Genomic DNA, 23971 nt, shown 5'->3' on the forward strand with positions numbered 1-23971 from the left:
ATGTTACCCTAGATCCGTATTAGACGCCCCAATATCTCAATCTGAGGCGGTGAAAATTTAGTCGCTGTATAGCAGCAATTCACTTCTAACATTGTTAGAATCTTTTTTCTATGCTTCAAGAAAGTAACTTTCCTTTTAGTTACTATCATGGTGACGATCATTCTTCTGCCCCTTCCACGCCGCACCGTACGGATGTTACAGTACAGGAGGTAAGTCTATATAACACTCTACATCGGCATATATTAAGAACAGCACAAGTTTAAAATTTCCTGGCAGATTAAAACTGTGTTGCACCGAAATTCGAACGTGGCACCTATGCGTATCGCGAGCCAGTTCACTACCGAGTGACCGACCAAGCATCGCTCGAGACCCGCATCCACAGTGTTACATCCGCAGCTCTCTCTTCTCCTACCTTCCAAACTTCACTGATTTCTCCTGCATACCTTACGAGATTAGCACTCCTGGAAGAAATGACAAGCGGAGGAAATGCGTACCTCACCTAGGCGCTTTTCATATTGTAAACTTTTTTGTTCACCAAGCTTTGCTGTAATGGCATTGAAATTACCTTATTCTCTTTCATAGGTATATACTGAGATGTTTTCCACAGCTGTATTAATTACAAAATATAACTAATTCTACTTTTTGACTTGTTCGACATCGCTGAGATGCACTTCGATTATGACCTGTAGAATCAACATTGCATTTCAGTTTATCAGTTTAAGTTACGTTAGGTCTAACCTGCATTTCGTTTGTCTGACGTATTCCGCATTCACGAGATCCTCGTCGCTATGAATGTATGGTATGAACTAAGTACCTGATCTAATTTATAGAATATTTTTCCTCATTATTATTGTTGTTGTTAAATATTGGTTCACATTTAAATGGTACTGATATAACGATAACGGTTTAAACAGTAAGTTACCAATATGTTAAGACTATTCTCCAACAAACTATTCTGCAGACGTTCAACAGAATTGTCTTTTGCATTCGCTAAGAGAGTGAAGAAAGCAGTTTTTGGTCCTGTAAGCTCTCCACAGTCCGCTTTCGGGTAACGTCGATGTCTGATATTGCCACAATGACTATGTACGCAGATTTAGGTATCAACACTGTATGAATCTCATCTTCCAAATCCCTATATTTGGCATCTTCCCGTTGCAGACGATTAGAAAGTTATGAGCGTTGGGCGCAGAGTTGTCTGAGCGTCTTTAATTGTTGTGATGGCAGATCGGTTGAATCGGATTGTTTTGTCGATTCTTATTCAGTGATTGCATAAATTTTACATCCAGATGTAATGTGTGATATCCCCTTATTTTCTACAGATATCATACACCTCTTGCTCATTCAGGATATACTTCAGGTAGCTCTCTATTCAGTGACCCGATATTGTATCGCTGTGACAAATGCCTCAGTTTCTGCGTGCATCAACCAGTTATCCCATTCCTGCACATCGAAACGATTCGGCTGAGGTTATCGCACGTATCCTATGCAGCTTTTTTTAAATCAAACCTTTAATTCTTGGGTCTATTGCTACTAGTATAGACATTGTGTTCTGGAAATTTTTGCCAGATTGAGTGCTTTGTAATTAGTGTCTGCAGTTCCGATTGCTTTATGAAGTGACTATTGCTGTTGTTGAAATACATCTGTGCAGCTGCTCAGTAACTTAGTCCCCTGCTCCCCTTTTCTTACCTGGAATAGTTAAATTTTCAACAGCTATTTAGTGTTACGGGTATCATACTTCCTGGAAATTCCCCGTTTTTCCAATGAATTTCTTCCCTGCCGGTTTTTGCCGTGTTAATGAGACCAAATGCCTAAGTCAGCAAGGGAAACAGCATGTGTATTAGTGGTGCTGAAGCTGCTGCTTCTGTTTGGTTTCAATTGTAGAAATGAGGAAATTCTATTGATATGATTTAAGTGATCGTGATTTTTTTGTTTCACGATTTTATGCTTCAGTTCTTTTATTTTAGCCAATAATCTACCACTTCCACTTACCTGGAAGGCTGCTGTGCCTTGTATCAACGCACTTCCACCACAACTGCCCACCGCAGTATATATTATCACTTCAGGTTATCTAATCCCATATTCTGTTAACTACGAAGGACTTCATACCTCACCCGTTCTTGTTATACCTCTACATCCGGAATTTTATTTGGGGCATACAACATCTAATTTTAATTACACGGCGAATCGCCAACTTCTCTCTAACATCTGCTCTCAAGAACCCCGCATGTGCGACACTTGTGGACGGTCTTAGGTTGAGGGCGAAGTTAGTTTTAGCGCTGCGATCAGATTTTGGCACGTAATTAGTTCCCCACTGGCGCGTGGGTCCTGGACCAGGTCGATGAACATTAATAATTTCATGCTTGGGTGGCAAACTCGATTACAGCAACAGCGTGCCAAACTTCGCGTGAAATTGTCTCGAGCTTCGAAGGAAAACAATTTTTCGCCTCTCTACAGCATACAACAAAAGAGCTGTTGTTGCGTGGAGCCGATCCGCGCTATTCAGAGCCTCTGGTATTAATTGATGTACTTGAAATATCCCAAATGTGTAATAACGCTCCACGTTGAACATATTTGTTTCCTTTTGTTAACAGGACCCGTTTTCGACGTTCAACCGATATACGATGGCTTTACGTCAGTAAGGAGTCACTGACCAGCTCTACACTGTCGGCGAACGTAAGTACAGTAATTCTTATCTCACGTGTAAATCATGTACGGTTACTAAAAGACTGTTCGATGTTAATTTCCAAGATACGAGGTAGAAGAGAATGAGAATTACTGTCATACAAAAGTAGTTTACTGCATGCAGTTCGCCAACAATAAACTGTTACGTACATGTATTTGTGATTACACTTGCAGAGTAGAATAACGTGGCCAGTACAATATTCCACGGTCTGCGATCTCGGTTAAGCATCTTCAAATGGTTCAAATGGCTCTGAGCACTATGGGGCTCAACTACTGTGGTCATCAGTCCCCTAGAACTTAGAACTACTTAAACCTAACTAACCTAAGGACATCACACACATCCATGCCCGAGGCAGGATTCGAACCTGCGACCGTAGCATTCGCGCGGTTCGGGACTGGGCGCCTAGAACCGCTAGACCACCGCGGCCGGCTAAGCATCTTCTGGCTGGTTAAGTAGCATTCAGTAAGCGATAGAGGCTAGCCGTGGAACCGGAGACTACACGGATCGAGATAGCATCCTACCGCCACATAGACGGCCATCGACGTGGTGCATTTTTGATAATTTTTCACAGCATATAAACATCGACCTTCGGGTGGAGGATGTAGCTGGGTTTAAGCGTTAGCAGTTTTGTACGTGTTACGTCGGTAGTCTGCCATGTTTTGAAAATGGGTATCACATCCGTAATTGTGAATCCCGAAAAGAAATTTTAGATAATTATAGTGTTTCCGGGCCTTCATCACAGTTGTTTCCACTCCTCTACACAACGTCCAGTCACCGTCAAAGGCTGTGAGCTATGCCACTACCACCATAGTGGACTGTGAAGTACTGTTGGTGCTGCGCTTCTATTACAGCATAGTTCGACTCCCGGCGCCCTCTACGCCCTTTGATGCTCATTTCTCTGTTTTCTTTTTTTCAGAGCCAGTTTTTTTACCATTTTCCAGCTCTGATTGATGACGCAGCAGGCGAGTTGTCAATAAATAGTGTCGGGTCCTACGCCTTGCTCCAGTTAAAACCTCCGTTGTAATTAATTAGATTTTCCGACGTCTTCATTTCTATAAACTCATTAATTATACTGTCCCAGATGGTTGTTAACACTGCGATACTGGTCTCGCCTATTTCAGTTCGTGATTTTACTGGAGGCAGCGTTCGCCGACAGCTGATTCGCTTGGTTGTTTCAGCTTCGTGTGTCCGTGATACTCCTTGCACATCTGCTAACAATCTGCTCCGCGTAAGACTTACCATGAATAACGCATGGAAGGCAGTACACATCAGGCTTTCGGAAATCTCGATCGTTTTTAACATTGCAAAGTAGACTTTTCATCTGTTTTCACGGTAGTGAAATACATTAGATGCAATGTTTCCGTAGCATTCTATTGATCTCTCCGAAGAATGGGCCAAATTAGGCTCTGAGAACTATGGGACATAACTGCTGAGGTCATCAGTCCCCTAGAACTTAGAACTACTTAAACTTAACTAACCCAAGGACAACACACACATCCATGCCCGAGGCAGGATTCGAACCTGCGACCGTAGCGGTCGCGCAGCTCCAGACTGTAACGCCTAGAACCGCTCGACCACTCCGGCCGGCGGGCCAATTTAGGGCTTTATTTCTCCGTTCCTTCCTCTATCTCAGGAATCGTTGGTTTTGTCTTCATCACCCGCTCAGTTGTACATAGCAGCCTACAGTAATACAACACAATTTGCGATAAATGTTGCAGTGTTTGTCACCAGATAGGTAGTTACTGTCGAAGTAACGGGTAATGGCGCTGTTACATGTAACAAAGATGTTCTACTTACCTTAACCTCTATAAATTATACGTAAAACCACAAACTTTCGATCATCATAGATATAGCTCTGATGGAGATACCTGGTTGTTGAATTTTGATTCACATGTAATGGGACTTAGGTGTGTAGAATCTTTTATTGAAGGTTGCAGTCGTGAAAAACTGAGAAACGGAACATTGCTTTCATAAGTTCTAGTGAGAACTTCATACTGCCTTTTGTACAGCACATACTGAAGACAAAGTATCTTTGAATTTTTAAGACTCGGCTTCAAAACATTTATTTTCTTTGGTGCATCAAGCGAAGTGACAGAAAATGAAAGGGAAACACAAATTTGGGAATTTTGTATAGTTTCTTCACTCTCGCCAGTGTATTTTCACTAAATTGTATACGTATGTGGTTAACAATTAAGCTGTGCTGGACGCTGCTGTTGTGTGCACTACTTTCTCTTAAAGCAATGTCCGCCTCCGTAGCGTAGCGGTAGCGTTATCGCCGGATTCGATTCCCGGCAGGGGACTGGATGTCGTGTGTCCATCATCATTTTCATCATCACTGACGCGCAAGTCGCCGATGTGGCGTCAACTAAAAGAACTTGCAATACAGCGGCCGAACTTCCGTGAATGGGGCCTCCCGGCCAACAATGCCATACGATCATTTCATTTCTTAAAGCAATGACTTGCGCGTAGTCTGCGCTATGCTCTGACATAATTTCAGTCGCAATGGCATCAAAGAACTTTTTCTTTCCGGATAGCTTGACTTTCGTCATTAAATTATGTCCTTACATTCAGAATATGTCAATGTAAACCTGTTTCATTTCGTGAACGGTTCAAGGAGTCGCATCGAGGTTATCGGCAAATGACATAATGCAGAGGACACACACACTTACGCTTTGTTTAACCTTCTCAACTGTTGTATCAATCTACATACTGACGTATGTATTTTTTTTAATGGAACTAAATACTTTTTTAACAGAGGACGAAGGCTCTTGAAAAGATGAGTCCAATGACATAAATCTCGTTAATGCTGGCGTTGAAACTTTCAGAAGTAGCATCCGCGGTGGTCTAACGGGTGAAGCGCTACACTCTAGCCCTGGAGGTGCCGGATAGGCATGGGAATTTTCCCTTGTTTCGGTAGCACCAGGACGGCCCCAGCCCCGTTCACCCAGCTATTAAATTTGGGCCGCGGATTTTTTTCATTGTGTGAAAGGCGCCTGGGCTGATGGACCGCTCCCTCCTTTGTAGTGTCGCGTCAAAGAAAGACAACTCGGTCGCGGGCTTGCGCCACAGACTTGACTTTCATCCGAGAAGTGTTCTGAAAGTGAAACGCAATGCGGCTAGAATCGACTATCGCACTGTAACGACCACCAAGTACGTCTCTGTCGTCGCATCAAATCTTTCGACTCTTTGTTGGTTTCCACAAAAGCTGTTCACTTGAATACGTATACGTACACACATTTGAAGTAGCTTTCCTAAACCCTTTGTTTACCTTACGCAAATCGTAACTGACGTTCTGCCTACGAAGTAGGGCCAATAGGAAATGCGTTTTGCCTTACAGGGGGATCATCAGACCTGCTGATCATGGATTTTGATGAGTCTCAGTTACGTTGTAGAGGTACCCGTGCTGAGTATCTGGCTAGCGGTTTTCGTACGACGCCCCTAGTTTCCGAGAAAATCGATGTTGAAATTTTGTGTGTACCTGTTATATGTATAACGTCAGTCATAGTTACAACTAAGCGAAAATACTGCAGTGGCTATCATGCTGAAGACACTAATTCAAATGTTACTCGCATACCTTTTTTCCAGTTTCATCGAACAGAATATCATTAAATGGTATGTCATGAAAAATCGTTCAAAAATAGTCATTTTCGCTGTAATACAGGAAACTTTCTTGAGATTTCTATTCAGTTTGTGGTTCGTAGTTAATATGCAAAATATTTGGATAACATTCGCTTGATTGGTGGGGAGGGCAGACTGATCAGGCACCATACGATCAAATCTTTGTAGATAAAAGGAAATAAAACACCAGCATAGCAAAATTTCTCTCGCCCTAATATCCCTTCACCAATCCCGTGATGTTCATTTTTGCAGGCAGCTTAAAACTTTCACGAAAATATTCAAAATGTTCCTAACTTGCTAAAAACTAATAGAGAAATCGCTGCGAGGGAAGATTCCATAAAATACGTCTTTAATTCTCCATTAGTTTAGCGCCCCTGCTGTTGACCGAAGAAAGAAGAATCATTTTTAATCTAAGTTTACGAACTGTGTTTTCCGGTATCGCTTTTGGAAAATCCGTGTACCAGCAAGGGAGTAACTTTCATTAAATATGCATGGTGACTACGAATTTGTGTTTAGGTTACTTCTGCGACAAACACCGCCCGGATTTCTGTTTTAGCACAGCAAGCGACGTAAGAGACAGCGAGGAAGGCGATTCTGTAATCTTTTCTGTAACAAACGAAATACACTTGAAAAAATTGCTGTAATGATTGATTTATTAATGACATTCCTACAACGAAAAAGACTGTTTTTAATTTATTTTCCATGACATATACTATGTAATGACACGCTGCACAATGGAAACTATAAATGAGCGCACGGGCTAGATTTGAACCTGTATTGTATGCGAAAACAAAGTTGACACTCCGCGTAGTAGCTAATGGGAGCGACTGCAAAGACATTTCCCATTTACAGCCGCTGCCATCAGCCAGCGAGCCGAGTGTCAACTTTGTCTGCGCGTTCAATACTGTCAGCGTGACAGTCATGGACCCTAGCCGCTGCACTACTTGCACTTGTTCGTAAATATGATTAACGCTGTGGGTACGCATAAAACTTCAACATCGATTTGTTCAGAAACTAGGGTCCGTCGCATGGAAAGTGTGTTGATGAAGGCATCAACACACTTTGTAACTTACCCACAACTCATGTGTAACGTACCTACAACAAATATAGCCTATGTTCGTCTGTGAAAATGCTCTCGATAAGCAACATGAGCTATCAGTAATGGAATCTAACCTGCATAACACTGTCTGGGTGTTGTCTGTCATTTTCACTGTCATTTAAGCCCTCAACTGAACGTTACATGAAAAACTTAAAACTAACGTTTGGATAAGTTATCTGACCGGGCATTTGAATATGAAAATCTACAGGAACACATGAACCTATAGCAATGAAAACCTAAGATGTCTGCGTTTTTGCGTAAGAATTTACAAGTGATACAGAATTTGACTTGTGCAACGGAATTTACTGGATAGTACGTGACGCGCCGTGGTGTCAGTGGCCCTAAGTTTCGCACCACCTCTTTAGATGACCGCCTTTTTCCATGCAGCTTGCAGCAGGAGCGGCTAAGGCTTATTGTTTCTAAGGAAGACTTTAATAAAAAGGAGTTTGTTTGGGTCTTGTTAACTACTAAATTACTTGTGAGAAGGGATTTCATAAATTATGTATGTTTAAAAACTTCAGAAATCATCATGACCAATAATATATTGACAAGTATTAATAGACTAATGGCGAAACGCCTGACAATAATTTTGTAATTATAAGTAGTGGTTGCGTGCCAGATAAATTATTTCAATTTCAAAGTTACATTAACATTTAATAACCAGAGCGTATTTTTTTGGAGAATAAGGAGGCTTCTTTAACTGACAAGCAACGCATGGGATTACTGCAAACTCGGACTAACAAGTCCGCAGTTCGTGGTCTCGCGGTCGCGTTCTCGCTTCCCGAGCACGGGGTCCCGGGTTCGATTCCCGGCGGGGTCAGGGATTTTCACCTGCCTCGAGATGACTAGATGCTTGTGTTATTCTCGTAATTTCATCATCATTCATGAAAGTGGCGAGATTGGGCTGAGCAAAGGTTGGAAATCCGTACACGCGCTGATAACAGCGCAGTTGGGCGCCCCACAAACCAGACCATCATCGGACTAACAATCATCTTCAAGCGTAGTTAAGACATCTAAATCTCTCCTGTCCATATAAATGAAATCACACCTTAAGTGTGATAAGATTTGCCATCACCGACGTGAAGGCAGCATGACACGTCTTCTGTCTCAGAGCTCGCAACTAATCCTACTGAAAACCTCGTCTCAAACGATGCTTAGAATCGCGCTCTCATGTTTCGCCCTCAGATTGTTACTATCAATATCTGAGTGCTTACAACGTTTTCAATGTAATGTAGAGTTCTGACACATTCCTCGCAACTTAAAACTCGTCAAAATCTGTGATTACCAGTGACTGGTTCTGGCACGAAAGACCCCCTTCATCCTGTTCACACCGCACCAACTGATTCTAGCCGTTTTTTCTTTTAATTTTACAACATTTCTCGGACATTTTTGCCAAAAAGGTTCAAAGTCAACTTTAATAAGCTTTGTATCACTGTATACACGTTGTCAAAAGCAATGTCCTTAAAAATATATATCGTTACACAAAAAAAGTACTTCCTGCAAAATCTCGGACGGTAGGCTATGTACTGTTACTCACTGAACATCTCGTTTCAATATCATGAAGCATTCACGAAGTAAAAGGTATGTTGAGTATTAGACGACTCACCACGTATGTATTTTGTTTATGTTCATACTTCAGGTTAGTTTTCTATACCAAGAAGGTATTGAAGAACACGGGTTTTGCATTTTACCATTGTATCACACATGCACTAGCTTTTGTAAGTGCACCCGGGATGCCATTTCCAATTTGTACTTAAGTTCTGTAGTAGCAGTGCCTCATGAACTTCAAGAACAATGTTAGAGGACACTGTAACCGAGCCACTGTGCCTATTGTGTAGTTTCCTCCAAATGTTACATACATTTACAGTTGTATAAATGTAAAACTACAGCCGGAAGTGACACAGAATTGATACCTATTCCCACCACTTGTTCCTGCAGGGTCTCCTATTTTCAGAATTTAGCCATTGCTTGTGAATTTGTTTCTCATACTTTTAAACGAACGGTCTCTCCTTCACCTCTGGCATCCGCAACTCGGGACTATTCGGGAAGAAAAGATTTTACGCTGCAGATACGTCACGTTCCTATACATCCGCCTTGGCTCGCTATTGTTTTCATTGTCTGTAAGGGACGTAATGTGCCTATTCTTCCGATTTAAGCTTCTCCTTTCTATAGACTTTATGACGCTGTATATCCCCGTGACCAGCCAATAAACATTGTAGTGTATCTTGTACATCAAGACGATCATACACTCATCTTCTCGCAGGGCTAATTGAAGGCCTGAGATCACAGAACATTTTGATGACACTGTCCAAAGACATTGACTATCGGGACTATGGGAGCAGCTTTATTATTCTCATTATGTAGCACAAAAAAGTTAGGAATGTACAACACTTTTGCCGAACCAGGGAATTGTTTTGTGCCTTTAACCAAAGGCCGTAGATCACCGAACTCTTATACATGCAAGGTTCAAAATAACAACGAAAATATAATCTGCACCATTCATTTTTGATTGCTATTGAATACTACAGAAATTTTGTTTACCTCTGCGCATCTGTACCGTAGTTTAGAGTGAATCAGGAACGTTCCACTTCGTCTTACGCAGTTACTGCACTGGTGTTATTACTTTCGTATCCTCCATTTCACAGCGGTAAGATTGGTCGTAGGGGAACGATGAATGCCATATTATGATTGGAAATAACAGCAGAAGCGAGTGATACACCTGCTTAGAATGAAAGTTGACATACAATCTTATTCTGTCGTTTTATCATTTCATAGAAGTCGCAGTTTTATCATTTGAATCTCAGCAAACGCTGTAGTGGATCGATCATTAGTTTGTGCCTAGGACGCGCCTGACATCCTAAACATCTCCCTCAGAAAAAGCTTCAGAATGATCCATGAAATCTGATTAGTGATTAATAAGTAGCATACGTCATCCACATCGTTCTGTGATAGAAAATTTTTAGATAGGAGCAAGATTCAAAAGCAACAATTCGTGCTTTGAATTTGTCGAAATATGATAATAACGATGATGATTATCTCTGTGTCCCTTCCCCATTGTAATGAGAGAAAGGACGATCAGGGTTTAACGCGTGTCAACAATGATCTTATTAGAGACGATGGACAAGCTCGGTCTGGGGACGGAAATCAACCGAGCCCTTTCCGAAAAAATCATGAAGTATTTGCCTTCATTCTTTTAAGAAAATCAAGGAAAATCTAAATGAGGATTTCGTGCGGGGATTTGGACCACCGTCCTCCTGAAAGCCCCAACAGACTTCACTACGCCACACTTGAAGTTGCTTTTACATCTTTCGATGACTCTCCATGCGAGAAAACTTGTTACATCCTCTATCCTAGCCAGGAAATCCCCAATCTAGTCATAAGTCTCTCTCGATGCCACCCACACGGTCGCACTTTCGAGAATATGCGTGTCTGTAATACTGTTTCAATATAAATCATCAAATGTTGCGTCTGTCTGGCTGCCTTGATCAGTGCCTTTCAGGATGCCATTTGAGAAATGCGAAAATTGGGAGCCACATGATCGATATTTTAGGAATCCATGCTGATTGGCATGGAGGGGATTATTCTGCTCGAAAAAGGTCATTACATTTGAGCCCAGATTTTGTTCTAAGGTTCGACACTAAAAGAACACCAAGGATACTGGGCGGTAGCTTGCTTTTATGCTCATTAATCGCTGGCAGAACTCGACAACTCTAACCACTTGGAATTAGACTCACTTTGCTCCACCTTTATACAGATTTTAGACTCAGTGTTAGTCCTTAAGTTTTTAAAATCCTCATTTTCATGCTTCGATGTGCAGAAAAACTCTTATCATCTCTCTCTCTCTCTCTCTCTCTCGCTCTCTCTCTCTCTCTCCCCCTCCCTCTCCCTCTCCCCCTCCCCCTCCCCCTCCCTCTCCCCCTCCCCCTCCCTCCCTGAAGGGTCTCTGCATGAGCCTCTATGATTTTGCCATGCCACATAGCCTCATTTGTTTGCCGGTGGCACCTGAATTGTTGGTGCAAATGGTCTATTATCCTGGATGTAAAGAAGGAAAGGGAAAAGACTGAGCAGCTGAGTGTGTTTGTGGTGGCCACAGTATACGATCCGTATTTCGTTTTAACATTTTATTAGGTAATTGGTACTTGTCGGAGCCCCACATGCATGTTTGATAATTTAAGTACCATATTTCAATGTATCTTTTATTTCCTCTTTTTGTCCGATGAGTTGAATGTATGAATGAGTGTTTGCAAGGATTTCAGTGTGTAGATCCGTGGGAGTATAGTAGTCTGCCACTGTGTTAGAACAGCCAACTGTAGGAAACACGTACCAGGTAGCAAAGAGGTTTCTGTTTGCCTTGGAAGAACCTTTTGTATAGGTTAGCGCCACAATAGGGGTTTCTCTGGCCACTTCTGTAGGTACGGGGAGCGGCTTTGGTTGGAGAGCGAATGCTCGTGGAGTGTTCTGTGGGACACGAGTCGGGTGAGACCTACTGGCGGTAAGTCTCTCTCTTCGATGAGAAGTTAATGTTGTGTTTTATGTAAGTTTTTCAAAGTTAGTCAAAGTAAATGATTCCTTTCATCTTTAATAGTTTATTGTTGTGTGCGACAAATTTTACTTGCTAATTCGCGAGACTTAAATGCGTTAAAATCCAGGGACGGTGTAGGCTATTGTTCAATTGAACTGTTAATCAAATACGTGAGCCGTGTTGAGTTTGTTGTGATTCAGTTCATTTTGTTTATTGTCCCTTTGGCGAGAGTATGTATATTGGGTATGATTTCCGTGATTTTATGACTGAATTTTGTGCATTTCGTCTCATTTGATAACTTTCTTTGTCCACACTTTGTTTCTGAGGACCACGTGATAGTGATGTAATGAGAAAGTTCGCAGTGCCAAGGTCACAGTGATCTTCCGCTGTAGAATATCTGAATTAATTGTGAATCTTAATTATGCTTCATTTTTATAGCATTTCACTTTACTAGAAATTTTATTCAGTTATCCCGCATGTTAAAATCAAGGGAACAGTCCCTCTTGCTACTCACGTGCGCTGTGCTGAGGGTTTTTAGTTCTTTTCCTTCCTGTTAGTGTGTCAAGTGCGTGTAAATGTAAGTGTTCGTGATTAAACCATCCTTTGACCATTCCTCTTCCATAGATCATAGACCTTGCAGGGGACTCCGATGCAAAATTACAGGGTTAATTAAATATGCGACGTAATAGACTGCAGCCAACAGCAACCACCATATTACTCACTACACAAGTTCATGTGCGCTATTAAATTTACCGATCTGATAAATGTTCTTTTGCCAGAGTTTTTGTTTACGCTCTCACTGCTAAAATTCCATTCCATGCTTCATCCAGCTCTGATGTACGTCATATACTAGTGCATTCCGTTTGCGCGATAGTTGCATTGAGGCCACACTTTAACCCCCATATTTAGATAAATTGTAAAGATACCTTTCACCCTCCCTCCCTCCCTCCCTCCCTCCCTCTCCAACCTGTCATTGTACTGATTTTGCACAGGACATACCACTCACACAACAACAAATGCAGAAGTACACTTAGAGATAAATATCAGATTTTCTCGCCTAAGATTCGTCAGGCAATTTCTCTGCTATTTCGGCAGATATCTGAAATTTCCTCGTTACGATGTGTAGGTGGCGTCGACACACACAAAAAATATTGCTCATCACGTCTTTCATGTGACGCCCAATGTCGACAGTACGCGCCAGCTTGTTTCCCGTTACGAACAAAATTATTTTTAAAGAGGAATTTCCATGCCCGTTCGATAGCGCGATCCCAATTTTTTTATAGTTTTCTATTTATTTTGTCAGTATTAAAAGTTCTACGGCAGTGACAGCACCGGCCAAGCTCGCGCTGACTGGTGCCGATGAAACAAATATCGCACTGTTCTAATTTTGGACCGTTCTGTTGAATGGATACGTAAAATTTCACTCTAAAAATAATTTTGTTCGTAAAGGGAAACAAACCGACGCTTTCTGTCGGCGCTGGACGTTGTATGAAAGACGTGGGAGCAGTATTTGTTTGGTGTAACTCCAGGTAAATGTCTCAAAAACAGAGCTGCAAAAATCTAAATTTACATCTATAGACCGAAAGCCACAATTCAGTGTGTTGCCAAGGGTATTTCGTGTTCCACTGTCACTCCCCCTTTTCCAGTCGCGTACGGTTCGCGGGAAGAGATTGTTGGTAAGCTTCAGTGTGGGCTCGAATCTTTCTAATTTTATCTACGGTTTTTTTGTGAAATATACGTAGGATTAAGCAATACTGTATCTTGGTTGACTTTTCTAGGAACGTATGCTCGCGGAATTTTAACAGAACATCATAGTGTGGTACAGAACGCCTCCCTTGCTGTGTCTTTCAGTGGAGTTGCCTGAGGATTTCAGTGACGCTATCGTGCTTACTAAATGAACCTGTAACGAAACGCGTTGCTGTTTCTGATCTTCTCTGTTTCTTCTATCAATTCTATCCGCTGCGGATCACACACTGACGAGCAATGTCTGCCGAAGGCCATTGGAAAAGCACCTGACTGCTTCTAGGAGGGACAAACGGTATATACGCTGACGGAAGAAAAGGTGCAACACCAAAAAATAATTAAAGTAGAACAATGAAATTTTAGGAATATATTTGTCTAGGTGACGTACTTAAGTGATAACCTGTCATCTTGCATTTTTATGTAAGCGCAAGGTAAGTCGCTGCAAATGTGAAAACCGGTGTAACCGTCAGAATGTTGAATGCATGCATGCATTGTGTTGTACAGGTGCCAAAGTCAGTATGTGGAAGACTTATATGCCTGTTGCTCTTGGTCGGTCAATAAAGGGATTGTTAATGCTGGTTATGGATGACGCTGGAGTTGTCCGTCGATGTCCCATAGGTGTTCGATTGGAGACAGATCTGTGTTCGAGCAGCTAAAGGCAAAGTGTCGACACACTGTAGATCATGCTGGGTTACAACAGCGGTATGTGGGCGAGCGTTATCCTGTTGGAAAACACGCCATAGAATGCTGATCATAATAGCAGCAGACGGCTGGTCCTAGCGGAGGTTAGAGTCCTCCCTCGGGCATGGATGTGTGTGTTCGTTCTTAGGATAATTTAAGGTAAGTAGTGTGTAAGCTTAGGGACTGATGACCTAAGCAGTTAAGTCCCATAAGATTTCACACGTATTTGAACAATAGCAGCACAACGGGTCAAATCACCAGACTAACGTACATCTTCGCGGACATTGTGCGTGGGGTAACCACGAGAGCGCCCCTGCTATCATACGAAATCGCACCGCAGTCCAAAACTCCAGGTGTAGGTCCAGTGTGTCTAGCACGCAGAAAGTTTGGTTGCAGGCTCTTAACTACCATCCTTGTAACCAACACACAGCTGTCACTAGCAACGATGCAGAACCAGCTTTCATCAGGAAACACAACATATCTCCACCCTACATTCCAGTGAGTTCTCGCTTGATACCACTGAAGTCACATATGGCGGTGGCTTGGGATCAGTGGAATGCACGCTACACGGTACCTGACTCGGAGCTGTCCTTGAAGTTACCGGTTTGTAACAGTTCGTTGTCATTGTGGTGCCAACTGCTGATGAAATTGCTACCACAGATTCGCCAGAGCCATACGCCGAAAAGGATGGTCTTCCTCTCGGTAGTGCCTGGAGCCCAGTCTTCTTGAGACCAGACCACCGGTGCCACCAATTACCATTCCTGCCAAATGTTTTTGCTGTATCGCAGAAGGAACATCCAGCTTCTCATAGCCGTATTACACGATCTCGTTCAAATTTGGAAAGGTGTTATAATGACGTCTTTGTCGCCTTAAAAGCATTCCTGACTAACATCAAAACTCGCCACGTTGAATCTCAACTAACGCTCACGACAGTTACAGATTTAAAGCAAACCTGATTTGCATCCTTACATTGGAGCTACTAGCGCCACTCTAATGCGACTGGTGCAATATTCGAGTAGACATCACCTTTAAGATGTAGAAACATACGTATGGGCGTTTATATCGCACAGCTCCTTCTTGCTGTTGCTAGTTTTTTCCGCCAGCGTATATGGAACATGCCAGTAAAATTTTGACACTGTTTTTCGTCGGGTTTCATTTGCTTTCATCCCAGAGCCGTAAGGAAGTGTGATCGGTTGTCAGGGAGGGAGCAAAGCCTGGCTGCCCTGAACGTGGCGCGGCGTGGCGTTATTAAAGCATAACGGCTCGCCGGGACACTTGTGGGGCCTCGCGACCACAGAGCTGCGGCCTGAAGATGGTGCGGCGGCTGACCGTAGCAGGCGCGCTGCCACTCCCAGAGCACGTGTCCCGGGCCTTCCGCGTGGCTGCGCCGCACGTGTTGGAACGCCCCACGACCTGCACACTACCACATCTGCGTTTATTCGCCACCAACTTCTAGCTCTTCCACGTACTTATAAACCGTCGTCTTGTATTTCTAAGTCTCTACATCCGTAGAAAACCAATTTGAAGTGCATGACGGGCGGGTACGTCCCACTGTAGCAGTTCCGTTTCCATTCTGGTGTATAGATAGTTGTACGAACTCTCACACTTACTGTCACAAATTAAAACTTACAATAACAATTGAAAACTTAACCTAAAGTAACATACGTATATTTTGTCCAATGTTCTTTTTTGAATCCAAATGCAGGTCACTGTGGGCCAGCGATACCAGTTATTCGGTGGTGAGGTCGTGGTTATCCTATGAAGCATCCCTGAAGGATTTATCGAGGCAAAGCAGGGCGAGGAGGCCGACTGCTCTTTCTTCAACTCCATATTGGTTGCATAGAAGGCATTCTGGAGCTCCCTATTACGTCACGCTGTTGTAACAGGTAACAACCGTTTGTTTCCAGAATGAGATTTTCACTCTGCAGCGGAGAGCGACCTGATATGAAACTTCCTGGCAGATTAAAACTGTGTGCCGGACCGACACTCTCAGTACCCTTGCCTTCGCGGGCAAGTGCTCTTCCATTTGAGCTACCCAAGCAAGACTCACGCCCTCACAGGAGAGCTTCTGTGAAGTCTATAAGGTAGGAGACAAGGTACTGGCAGAAGTAAAGCTGTGAGGACGGGGCGTGAGTCGTCCTTCGGTAGCTCAGATAGTAGAGCAATTGCCCGCGAAAGGCAAAGGTCCTGAGTTCGAGTCTTGGTCCGGCACACAGTTTTAATCTTCCAGGATGTTTCAACCATTTGTTTTTGACTGCCCGGGACTAGGTGTTCGTGTTGCCATCCTCATCATCATCATCATCCTCCTCATCCTCCTCCTTATCATCCTCCTCCTCCTCCTCCTCCTCCTCCTCCTCCTCATCCTCATCATAATCGTCCTCATCATAATCGTCCTCATCATAATCGTCCTCATCATAATCGTCCTCATCATAATCGTCCTCATCATAATCGTCCTCATCATAATCGTCCTCATCATCATCATCATAATAATCCTCATCATAATCGTCCTCATCATAATAATCCTCATCATAATAATCCTCATCATCCTCATTGTCATCATCATCATCATCATCATCATCATCATCCTCATTGTCATCATCATCATCCTCATTGTCGTCATCATCATCATCATCATCATCATCATCATCATTGTCGTCATCATCATCATCATCATCATTGTCGTCATCATCATCATCATCATCATCATTGTCGTCATCATCATCATCATCATCATTGTCATCATCGTCATCATCATCATCATCATTGTCATCATCGTCATCATCATCATCATCATCCTCATCATCGTCATCATCATCATCATCATCCTCATTGTCGTCGTCGTCATCATCATCATCATCATCATCATCATCCTCATTGTCGTCGTCGTCATCATCATCATCATCATCATCCTCATTGTCGTCGTCGTCATCATCATCCTCCTCATTGTCGTCGTCGTCATCATCATCCTCCTCATTGTCGTCGTCGTCATCATCATCCTCCTCATTGTCGTCGTCGTCATCATCATCCTCCTCATTGTCGTCGTCGTCATCATCATCCTCCTCATTGTCGTCGTTGTCATCATCATCCTCCTCATTGTCGTCGTTGTCATCATCATCCTCCTCATTGTTGTCGTCGTCATCATCATCCTCCTCATTGTCGTCGTCGTCATCATCATCCTCCTCATTGTCGTCGTCGTCATCATCATCCTCCTCATTGTCGTCGTCGTCATCATCATCCTCCTCATTGTCGTCGTCGTCATCATCATCCTCCTCATTGTCGTCGTCGTCATCATCATCCTCCTCATTGTCGTCGTCGTCATCATCATCCTCCTCATTGTCGTCGTCGTCATCATCATCCTCCTCATTGTCGTCGTCGTCATCATCATCCTCCTCATTGTCGTCGTCGTCATCATCATCCTCCTCATTGTCGTCGTCGTCATCATCATCCTCCTCATTGTCGTCGTCGTCATCATCATCATCATCCTCATTGTCGTCGTCGTCATCATCATCATCCTCGTCGTCGTCGTCGTCATCATCATCATCCTCGTCGTCGTCGTCGTCATCATCATCCTCCTCGTCGTCGTCGTCGTCATCATCATCATCATCCTCGTCGTCGTCGTCGTCATCATCATCATCCTCGTCGTCGTCGTCGTCATCATCATCATCCTCATCATCCGTGACAGGGGCTCAATAGAATTGAGTAAAAACTTGGACTGTATAAAACTTGGGATTTTGTACGGGTGCTGATGACAACGCAGTTGAGCGCCCCACAAACCAATCATAATCATCATCATGATCATAATCATCATCATCATCAGATACCAACCGTTTGTGCGAATCCTGTTGATGTTGCACCATTCTGGAAAATGAAAGTCCTAGTACCTTCAAAGTTGGACCTGTTAAGAATTGGGAATTCGTGACAGTCTGATGTTGGCAAAGTTATGTTCAATTATTATTGACGGTAAAATCACTGAGTCGGTTGGGAACTGCTACAGGTGGATATCCTGCCTTACGTCTCAGTTGCCGCCGTTTAAGGAAATCTGCATCGGTTTGAATGGGAAAGGATGGGTTGGCATTATATTTTACCATCTGTGGTTTGAGAGCTGCCAGTCGTCTGGTTTGGGGAGGTGAGACATTACTCAGTAATGGTAGCCACTGGAGCAGAATTGTTCTAACAGTTCCACTCATGGTTCACGTTGCCTGGTTTAGCTGGCTATCGGCAAGGTTGGTATAGCAATTACTGATCCAGACAGGACCATAGTATCCTACAATGAGTGAATGAGGGATACTGTGCTAAATCTCGAAATTTTGGTGGTAGCACCCCAAAGGGTATCTGCCAGTTTCTGAATCGGTTGGTTCTAGTTTTGCGTTTTTCTGATAAATTTTTCAGGCGTTGTCTGGAGGTGAGTGTTCTGTCGAAATTTGAACCGAGGTACGTAGGGTGTGGATTATCTTTCATTGTGATCCCATAATAGTGAACGGCGAGAGTTCCTTAAGTTTCTCTGTTGTTAACATGAAACGATGTGACTTCCACTTGATTCGGCTGGAGCCCCCATTTTCTGATTAAGCTAATGTCTTCTGTCGGAACATCCTCACTTTGGACAAAGCTCGAACTTTGGGTACTGATGGAAATATCATCGACACACATGAGTTTTCGAACTGTTGTTGTTGGTACATCTGAGAGGAACTAATACAGAGCCTTGTGGTAGGCCATTGTGTAGTCGACGGAAGACACCTAACTTCCCACTGAGATAAGAAGTGCGGAAAAAATGTTTGAGCCTGTCTGTGCGCGCTGTAATTAGGTTTTGTCCTCGCGACCCGTACGTGCATCACACGTAGGGGGTTGTAATGTACTACTAGATTATCATTTACTGCTGGTTGTTGAAACTAAATAGGCTTCCTCGGAATAGTTTGTGACTATCAAGCGTCTTCCAACTGACTTTCTTCAGAACATAAGCAACATTTTACGATCAATTGCACCAGTGCTTTGTGAGCAGTGTGCCTTGTATATTAATTACATTTTCCCAGGATTTCCTCAATGAACCAAAGTCTACCAAATGATTACCTGCGATTGAGCCATTGTAATCGTTCCATTCCATATCCCTACAAAGTGATACACCCGCGCATTCGTATGAGTTGACTGAATCCAATTATGACCCGGTATTGCACTAATAGAATACTACATTTTTTCGTTTTTTGAAGTGCACAGTTTTTTCATTTCTGAACATTTAAAGCAAGTAGTCGATCTTTTCACTTCTGAAATCTTCTAAAGATCTCACTGAATATTTGTGCTGTGATTTTCAGACAGTACACTATAGGTAGCTACATCATTTGCGAAGTCTGTGAGTTTACTAATAATATATTACCAGCAAAGTGTCATATCAAGGCAACGTCTAGAATTCCTTGAACTGTTCGGCAAGGTGTTTAATTATAATTAATACTTTTTCTAGGGACTGTGCAAAATGGCTGGGTATTTTTATAAAATACGAAATGGACACAGGCTAAGTATAATATCACAATGAAATAACATGTTTAAATTAGAAACTTTAAATATTTAATGAAGGTTGAATTAAGTTACAAATTTATCACAGTTGTGCGTGTCTGAAAAAAGCATAACCTGAATCAGATGTTTTTATAGTTTTTTAATATGTGCTAATATGTAATACAAAACTGAAAAAGAAAGTTTTTAATGATTATTAGAAATGTATAATAAACAATAACGGAATTTAAACAATCTATTTTCAGACACGTTGAAGCTGTACTTCTTTTATGCTTTATTTATTGCAGCAAGCAGAATCGAAATGACATTGCCAGCAGTGATGTTTGTGGATCTTGTAACTGAAAAAATATTTAAATCCTTTCATTTTAACTTAGCATTAAACATAGCCGGAATTCTGTTAAATAACTAGGCAAAGTACTGAATAAGATACATTTCATACTCTGACTAATGACTTGCAGTGTTCTATATATTACCGAAGCATTCCATAAAATTCTGGCTTTGCCTGTGACAAATCTACTACTCTACCCAGCCGATGAGTGTCCTCACAACTTTACTTCACGGAGTACATATCACTAGCATTAAACAGTTGTCTCCGGGATGAGCTGCTACACTTGAAAGAAGTTTTTGCAGTAAAGTTATTATTCGTAACATACGTAAGACAGCACGAATAAAACCAAAGTTAGTTGGGTATAAGGAACAAAGAAGAAGACAGAAAAAAATTTAAATTCATGGATTTCCTGCCATATGTGGGAAGGCTGTCATCAAAAGTAGCACGGATCCTTGCCAAGCACAAAGTGAAGGTTATTTTTCGCTCTCCACCGATGACGGTACCACTTTCATGTTTCGTCAAGATTACTTAACGCTAGGTAAGGATGGAATTCGCAAACGCCCGTACGAGTATGGCCTTTCGTACAGCCGCTGAAAGATGCACGAAACAGCGGTAGTACACACGGCTCTTAAAGCCCAATAATTTAGCTGCGACGGAGCATTGTGTCAGCGTCGTTCGCTCCTAGCGTTGACTTCATCTTTTTGTGTTTCGGTGGCGAAAGAAGCAGCTGAAACTCGTTTCGCGAAGAATTTAATTAGTAGGGGTGGTGGTTTAAGCCTGGGCAATTCATGGAATCCGACCCTTTCTTTAATAAACTTGCAAAGACGTCACTACGGTGCAGCTCATAATGGTTAATTGGAATCCCAGTACAGATCGATCACGTAACCGCGATTCAATTTAACCGAACTTCTTTGCCATCAGTCAGCGTATCTGGCTGTTGTGTACCTGTGGCAGCACGCCCAGTAGAGCAGTCGGCGGATTTAAATGGATGAAGAGAGTGCTTTAGCGTCAAGTTTTCGGCACGCTCTGAAAATAGCCGAAAGGTACAAGGCCAAAATACTATGAGCTGCAAGAACTTTATGCGGCCTGCATATCCAAAATTCAGTGAATCAATAATTGCGCCGTTAAAACATGAAGATGCATATACTATTAATAAAAGTATTGTCTGTAAGGTCATTGATATCTACTAAAAATAGCAAGCGTCCGAATAAAATTTCGTGAGTTATAACTGAAGTTCCTACTACATCAGTCGGTGACTCTTCATCCAAGGTAACTGGACGCAACCTTCCTACGAAGAAATCGTCAATCCAGTCACAAATTTCGTTTGATATCGCTTACGATCGTACTTTCGATAATAAGCGTATTTGCGGTCCAGAGTCACAAAATTTTCAAAATCAAAAATACTGTATCTGAGCGTTGGACATCATTGTTGTTACCATCTCTGGAACTGGTATGTGGGTGAGCAGGCTGAAATCAATAAATCCGGTAACGACTGTACGAAGGCTCCCAAGACTTAATTTGCTGCAGTTGACAGTGGCATTCGCGACACTTCAGAGGAAGCACAACCAGTACGAGGCATCTGTCCCTCAGGTTCAGAAATGTTTTAAGAAGGCGACAACTTTCTGATAAAAGAGTGAACCGAAAGGAAACTAGTTTGCAGTAACTAAAGCAGAAAGTGAGGATCACTTAACTATAGAATAGTGACATACATGGAACTCTGTGAACTAGGGAATAAAAGTGTGTTGGTCAATGCTCGACTCACAAGACAGAAAGATCTTGCAACACGGGTAACCAATAAGGGGCATGATACACTGGAATTTGTATCTTCGTATTTTGTTCCCAAAGAATAAAAACAGGTACACTGTTCAGTGAATGTGAAGGAAATAGAACACAAGAGACTGCCTATGAGAAATCGAACAGAATCAAACAACAGACAAAGAGAGCAACTAATAGAGAGAAAAAAGTCACCTCCTCCCGTCAGAGAACAATACGCAAATATAGAGTAAAACCGCCTCTAGTATTGATACTGGCACGAATTAGGCGAGAAAGAAGCTTCGTAAGTTTCTTCGGGTACGAGACGGGCTTCGGCAGCAGGCTCCAGGTTCATCACCCACGCCGACTACCGCTCATCGGCGACGACGGCTGTAATTCGCACGCCTAGCCGCATCTGGACGTCCACTGAGTGGCAACATGTGGCCTCTGCAGATAAATCACGTTTTATGCTCCATGGGACTGAAAGCAAACACTCTGCAACAATCGTCGGAGGGGTCAAGGTTGTGGGGAATGTTTTTGTGCTATTCACTGTGTCATCTCGTCATTCTAGAAGGTACGGTAGATCAACACAAGCATATTCTTGGGGACCATGTCCACCCCTACATGAAATTTGTTTTTCCTCGGCACCTACCATCAGGACAATGCAACCTGTCCTACAGCTCGCAGGGTACGTGCATGTTTCGAAGAGCACTAGGATGAGTTTACCGTACAGCCCCGGCCATACAGACATACGTAAACAGCCATAATACGGCGCTGCGGTCGGCAACGCCTGTATAAGACAACAAGTGTGTAGCATAGTTGTTAGATCGGTTACTGCTGATACAATGGCGGGTTATCAATATTTAAGTGAGCTCGAATGTGCTGTTATAGTCGGCGCAGGAGCGATGGGGCACAGCATGTCTTAGGTAGCGATGAAGTCAGGATTTTCCCGTACTACCATTTCACGAGTATACCGAGAATATCAGGAATCCGGTAAAACATCAGATCTCCGACATCGCTGCGACCGGGAAAAGAACTTGCAAGAACGGGACCAACGACGACTGAAGAGAATCGTTCAACGAGCAGAAGTGCAACCCTTCCGCAGATTGCTGCAGATTTCAGTGCTGGGCCATCAACGAGTATCAGTGTGCGAACCATTCAACGTAACATCATCAATATGGGCTTTCGGAGACGAAGGCCCAGTCGTGTATCCTTGATGACTGCACGACACAAAGCCTTACGCATCACCTGGGCCCGTCAACACCGATATTGGACTGTTGACGACTGGAAACATGTAGCCTGGTCGGACGAGTCTCGTTTCTAATCGTATCGGGCGGATGGACGTGTACAGGTATGGAGACAACGTCACGAATCCAAGGACACTGCTTGTCAGCAAGTGACTGTTCAAGCTGGTGGACGCCCTCTAATGGTGTGGGGCGGCGCAGTGAGAGTGGCATGGGCCCTCTGATACGTCTAGATACGACTCTGATAGATGACATGTAAGCATGCTGTCTGATCACCTCCATCCATTGATGTCCGTTGTACTTTCCGACGAACTGGACAATTCGAGTGGGACAATACGACACCCCACACGTCCAGTATTGCTACCAGAGTGGCTCCAGGAACACTCTTCTAAGTTTAAAAACTTCCGATGGCCACCAAACGCCCCAGACAGGAACATTATTTAGCATATCTGGGATGCCTTCCAACGTGCTCTTCAGAAGAGGTCGACACCCCCTCTTACTCTTATGGATCTATGGACGGCCCTGCAACATTCATGGTGTCGGTCCCCTCCAGTACTACTTCAGACATTAGCCGAGTTCAATAGGTAATGCAACACAGTTTTTTTGTTAGTTTCGGTTGAGAAGAAACGGAATATGTTATATTCCCGCTTCAGCCCTAGTAATTGAAGTTCTAATAGCTGGCGGCACTATACGTAGCCTATGGCGTCTGCAGTGGAGGTGCGATCCAAGCAGAGAGCTGTCATTGAGTCTCTTTTGGCGACAGTCCGCCTGCTTAGCTGAGTGGTAGCGTACTTGCTTACCA

The 23971-nt window shown here is 43.0% G+C and overlaps 1 long non-coding RNA gene across 1 annotated transcript in view; it reads left to right on the forward strand.

The window, feature by feature from the left end:
- The window catches only part of LOC124794664, a 212831-nt gene that overhangs the window by 6490 nt on the left and 182370 nt on the right, over positions 1-23971 (forward strand). Inside the window, exon 2 of the long non-coding RNA XR_007016594.1 lies at positions 2592-2673. This is a non-coding gene — a long non-coding RNA (uncharacterized LOC124794664). The remainder of the gene's footprint in view (positions 1-2591; positions 2674-23971) is intronic.

This window comes from Schistocerca piceifrons, chromosome 1 (assembly GCF_021461385.2).
Source record: "Schistocerca piceifrons isolate TAMUIC-IGC-003096 chromosome 1, iqSchPice1.1, whole genome shotgun sequence".
In the NCBI taxonomy this organism is placed as follows: domain Eukaryota; kingdom Metazoa; phylum Arthropoda; class Insecta; order Orthoptera; family Acrididae; genus Schistocerca; species Schistocerca piceifrons.